Below are 6535 nucleotides of genomic sequence, written 5' to 3'. Positions count from 1 at the left end.
TATAAGTTATCTATAAAACCTCGCACCGGTGACAAAATGAAAATAACATGGTGTGGCATGAAAAAGAAAAATAATAAGAATTTTGACTTGTATGCTCACTATTTTAAGTAAAACACTTTCTTATATTCTAATTCACATGTGACCTCTGTATCTTGTCTGAACATGCTGTTGCTATGCAACTCAAAAGTTAATGACCTAACGTTACAGCTATATTTTTCCCTTTGTTGCTAACTTTGACAGAGCTTTTGAGTGACCGTCTCATGTTTGTGAAAGCACTGAATTTAAACTCTCCTTTGTGTGGAAGAGCACATGATTTATCCACCATTTTGATTTAAATGTGCATTGTAAAGATTGAAAAAGGCTGTATTTCAATTTTAAAGCGCTCAAATGCATTTGCTCTACAAAAAGCGTCACGTTTTCATTAGTAAAGTTATCTAGTGGTATATGTTCTCATACATGGTCAGTGGGGTTTTGTTGGGAAATGGTGGTCTTTCTTTCACTGGAGTGTATAAATAGGGATTTGCAGGCTCAAAGCAAGAGTTACAACAACAAATGTATCTTCATGAGTGTGTGGCGCTCATCAATCCAGGCCGCGTTTCTATGAAACACTGTAGGCTATGTGTCAGTGCACGTTTTGGGTTGGGTAGGGATTCATTTTTAAAGCAGACTACTGGGTCAATAACATATTAGAGTCTCCACAGCAAATAAAGGGAAGCAAATGATGTTTAAAATACGTGGTTTGCAAGTTCTTGGATACATGGTTTCATACGTTTTTTTTGTTGTTTTTTTAAGTTGTAAATTTTCTTGTCCTAAAAAGGTAAAATTATATTGAAGAGGATTATTGACCTTGGCACAGTTTTGAGGGTGTGTAGGGTTCTCTGTGTGATCTCATTTCCTTTTTTCTGCATTTTTTTGCTTGTTAGATAGAGGTGGACAAAGGATTTTCAGATAATGATATCAGAACAGTTTATCCTTTGACTTGCTTTATGATACATAACGAAAATTAATTTTAATTCAGAAATGAAAATGCTTATTCAAATTACATATTTTTGTAGGACAACCCAAACGTTTGCATCACCCTGTGGTTCTCTTGACTTCTGTGACCAATAAAAGGTTATGATTCTTATATATGTTTTGTTCATCATGATAATCTTCATATTTTTATACAACCCAAAAGTTTGCATCCCTCACTCTTAGAAGAAAAGGTTCTATCAGCGCTACGTATTTGGAACCCCTGGCCTAAAAGTTTCTATACAAAACCCTTTTTAAGTGCCAAAAGCACCTTTTTTAGCATAAAAGGTTATTTGGCTCCAAGGAACCTTTTATGCTAAAAAGGTTATATAATGACAAGAAAGAACCCTTTTGGAACTTAAAAAGGGTTCTGTATAGCCTGATAAGCCAGACCCACATCAAGATGTTTGGTCTGGAAACTCACCATAGACAGGGCTCAATCCGAGGGGCGGGATAAACGGTTGTCTTTCAAACTCCCTCTGCACGCGATAGGATAGCGCTACACCAACCAGAGCAAAGAAGGTGAAACAGAGCTTGTTGATAGATTAAACATTCGCCGTATCCGGTCGGCTAAACCCCGAACACATCTTTCATTTTTAAGAATGACCTCAGCGCCGTTCTTTGTTCTTTTCTCAGAGAAAAGCTTAACTCCAAGTCTTCCAGAGTCGCGGTCAAAGCTGATTCGAAAGACAGCCGCCGCGCCAGTTCAGTCTGTGTTTACTAGAAGCACGCAAACGCAACTCGGCCGTCGTCATAATGGCCCCGCCCGCCGACTTTATACACGACGTGATTGGCCCGTCCAGATTGTGAGGAATACTGCTCCTAGACGACACTTGCGTGCAGATTTCTAGGCTAGGTTCTGTCTAGAACACTGCAAAAAATGCATTTCTTATTTAGTATTTTTGTCTTGTTTCTAGTCTAAATATCTAAAAATTCTTACATTAAGAAACAATTGCATTTTTACTTGTGGGGTAAGTAAAATAATGTTAAAACAACATTATTTTACTTACCCCATTGGCAGATTATTTTGCTTATTTTAAGCAAAAACTTTTTTCCCAAAACAAGACGATTACTTTTGCTCGTAAATACTTCTTGTTTTAAGAATTTTTAGATGTTTGGACTAGAAACAAGACAAAAATACTGAGTAAGAAAAGGATTTTTTGCAGTGAACCTTTTAGGGGTTCCAAATAAGTAGCGCCATAGAAACTTTTATGGTTCTATATAGAACTTTTTCTTCTTCTCTTGACTTCTGTGACCAATAAAAGTTTATTATTCTTATATGTTTTGTTCATCATGATAATCTTCACAAATGAACACAACTTTTATGAATTTTAATGCATAAATACATACAATCGCAGGAAGTTAAAAAGCCAAATGTAGATGAACTGATCCACGGTCACATGACTTCAGTCACGTTTCTGACAGCTCTTTTAATCTTTATTTAAAAATGTAAGTAGTTTGCAAGAATCTGATTATAAACACAATGATACTGTAAGTAATGATGCTCAATTATTTAGCCACTTTTAAAAGACAAGTTAAAGCTTTAAAAAGTCACAAGAGATATTACTGATATATTTTATGTTGCAAAATAAATCATGAAAATATCACCGTGTTCACCACAGATTTTATTTCAGGCATTTAACCAAAAGCCCATTGACTTCAGGGCGATGCAATCTAACTCATTTCCCAGTTTTGGCTTATAAAAAGACACAATCTCAGAACCACTCTGTTGTGTTTTCATGTCATTAGCCTAATGTCATTGACCCTACCATTTAACTCCATTAAAGTAAAATGTGTCATTTCCTCAGAACAATTCTCTCCACCTCTAGTGGATTCCAGCACTAGAATACAAGTGGCGGCCCTATAGAACTAACCTCCGAAATGCAGAGAAAAGGAAAGTAAAACAGGAGCCATGCAAGTTAAAAAGCTGGAGGGGTGTGGGAGTGTAAAATACATCTGTCTTAGGAGATAAATCTGTCAGCACCTTAGTTGCAGCCCACGGGATGCCCAGGATGGATGAGTGTATAAGCGCCCTGCCTCATCAAAGATGGATGCAGTGCCATGAGATTTTGGGATGATAAAAGTCCCACTGAGGTGCCTTTTCCCTTTTTTTCCCTTCAGTTTCATCTTGATTACAAATGCAATCGCCCGAGGCATGATGTTCTTCTAAGAACGGGTTGTGGGCAATTTATACACAAAAGCAGAGAAACGCACAAACACTTTTAGTCAAAAAGGATTTCTTTGATGAAATAACAGAATGCACAGAATACTCGTCGCATGTCGCCACAGAGTGAGTCAAAACACATATTGGGGGGCAGACGGTGGAAAGAGTGCAGGGGACGCCTGAAGGCTGCGACTCCTGCTGCCACTGATGATCTTTCAGATAAAAAACATTTATCTGCTCGCCAGGGCTGTCAGAGGCCCTCCTAATTAGCTTTACCATTCATCTTTTTCTTTCTTTCTTTCTGTCTATCTCGCACTCTTTCCATTCCCTCACTCCCACCCTTCTCCATCACACTCTGTCACTGTCTCCTTCAATCGTTGACCTTCTATCTTTAGTTCTACCCGTTACATTTGACTATTTTAGTGCACTTTTTAAACCTGCAAGTTCTGGGAAAGATGATTTTATATACATTTAAAGCGATCTAATTTGATCTTACAGCCTGGTATTGTGTATACTTCTCTGAAATGTAAAGAGAGACCAATATAGGAATATTTTTTTCCAATTGTAAAGGGCAAAATCAAGATATTTGTTCCTCACATATTCTTCCTGGCTAAAACAGTGACACGAGTTATAACTTGAGCAAGAGTCTCAAAGCTTCCAAAATCAACAACATGGAAATAATGTATATCATTAATTCATGATTTGAATGTAAAAGGTTTTGAGATTCACTGCACCTACAGTAAACACACAAGTATGAATGTGGAGCATATTCAGTAAAATATAATAATACAGTCAAAATATTGCTTAAAATATATTATGAAATATTTTTAAATATGATATATTTTATATATTATTATATTAGATATCAGATATTATTCAACATATTGTACCATTTAACAATAAATATTTAAACTAAATTAATTAAATAAATTGTAAAAAATAAACAAACAATATACATTCAAAATGAAATCTCAATCTGTTTTCTCATATACTTATCGATTCTATAATATTCTTCCGATTGAGAGGGTGGGAGTGGGACAGTAGCTCGTACTCCATGGAGAGCACATATTTTCTTCAATCTCAATAAAGCTTGTGGTATTTACATCGCCTATAACAGTTGTATGGCTCTACACCCGCTCCCTGCTTGGCTGCTTTGCCTTTAAAAACAGGGCAGGCCTTTGCTAGTGGAATATTTATAGCATTGCATTAAGCATGAAATCAAAGGTTTTAAATGTACCATTGCAACATCGGCACTCCTCTGTTGAGGCCTGCCCAAAAATGCCTGCCCTTCGGCTGTTTGCAGTGCAGTGCTGTTTCCATACGAATCTAAGCTTCATTACACATTGACCTCTCTTAAGTCAAGATCTAAGCTACTGGTTAACATGCAGCCAGGGTGACGAGGGCAAAGTAAAGTTTACCTTGTGGATCACGCATTTCTGTATTTTAAAAGAAATATGTGTTGGGTTTGATCCATGCATTTCCTAAGAGATGTGTACTGGACCACTGAAGGTCAAATCTCAGATAAAGCCAATGCCAACCTCTAAGGACTATTGAATTCATCATGAAAACATGGAATGCATCAGTTCACGTGATCAAGCACAGCACAGCTGTCTAAGCACAGGCATCTGAATGGAGATAAGAGCATTTGACAATGACATCACTCTAGGCTGCTCTAGGAGGGCTTATCTCATCGCCTTTGCAGACCTACAGACCCCCATAACTAACCAAGAGCTTACTGTCTAGAGGCGCTTTACATACACAAGTCAAAACAGTGTCTCTGTGGGACGAAAAAAGGCTGGAATTACAATATTTTGTTGTTTCATTTAAAATGAAGGATATTAATCTAGGATATGAAAAACATAAAAACAGCGTTGTGCTTTTTTTAGTCCAGCAGCTTAAAACAGAACATCTGATTAAATTATTGTCTTTGCTATACTGCCCCCTTGTGGGTATATGCAAAACAGAAATCTTGAAATTTGTGGGGGGTTTTGAAAAGCCAACTTGTGAGAACAGTTAGGTGCACATAATTCATTTCTTTATTATAGTTTCCTGCTTAGAGGAATTAGAGATGATCACTGCTGAAAAATTAATATTAAAAACACTATATTGCCAAAAGTTTTGACATTCAAAACATCCCATTCTTAATCCGTAGGGTTTAATATAGAGTTGGCCCAACCATTGCAGCTATAACAGCTTCAAATTCTGGGAAGGCTTTCCACAAGGTTGAGGAGTCTGTTAATGGGAATTTTGACCATTCTTCTAGAAAAGCATTTTTGAGGGAAGTCTTGGCTCGCAGTCTCCGCTCTAATTCATCCCAAAGGTGTTCTATTGGGTTGAGGTCAGGACTCTATGCAGGCCAGTCAAGTTCCATCACACCAAACTCTGCACTGGTGGGCAGTCATGTAGGAACAGGAAGGAGCCATCCCCAAACTGTTCCCACAAAGTTAGGAGCATGAAATTGTCCAAAATGTGGTATTCTAAAGCATTAAGAGTTTCTTTCACTGGAACTAAGGGGCCAAGCCCAACCCCTGAAAAACAACCTGCCACCAAAATCCCCCCTCCACCAAACTTTAAACTTGGTTTAAACTAATGCAGTCAGGCGAGTACCGTTCTCTTGGTAACCACCAATCCCAGACTCGTTCTTCAGATTCCCAGACCAAGAAACGTGATTCGTCACTTTAGAGAACACGCCTCCACTGCTGTAGAGTCCAGTGGCGGCGTGCCTTACACCACGTCAAAAAAATAGGAAACGTCACTAAATCGGAAATGTGCATCAAGACCTGCAATGTAAATGCAGCCAAAGTTTGCAGGAGCTGTTGACTCAGAAAGAGAAACAGAAAGTTGATGACTTCTGTGCTCTGTGTGCCTAAGCATGCACTGACCCTGCTCTATGATTTTACGTAGCCGACCACTTCATGGCTGAGTTCCTGTTGTTCCCTAATTTGTTATAATTCACAAATGTTTGTAGAAGCGTTTGCATGCCTAGATTCTTGATCTAATACACCTGTGGCTATGGAAGTGATTGGAACAATGGAATTCAATGATTTGGAGGGGTGTCCCAATACTTTTGGCAACAGTGTATGCATGTCATCAGAAAACAAAGGCGTAATAAATTTGTAAAATTTTCTGCACTGTAAAAAATTATTTAGAAAAAAGTTACCTGGTTGCCTTAAAATTTTGAGTTCATTGAAATTAAAATTCTGAATTAATACAATAAACATTTTTTGTGATTCGACAACCTTTATTAAAATATTATTAAATGATTTTATAAGCATATTGGGTAATTGTGTGCGTTTTATTTCTGATGCCAAATTTCTGTGCTATTTTCATGATTTATCAAATTTTTATGTGGCTCAGATA

This window comes from Pseudorasbora parva, chromosome 13 (assembly GCF_024679245.1).
Source record: "Pseudorasbora parva isolate DD20220531a chromosome 13, ASM2467924v1, whole genome shotgun sequence".
NCBI classification, from domain to species: Eukaryota; Metazoa; Chordata; class Actinopteri; order Cypriniformes; family Gobionidae; genus Pseudorasbora; species Pseudorasbora parva.
Note: the sequence above shows the minus strand (reverse complement) of the source record.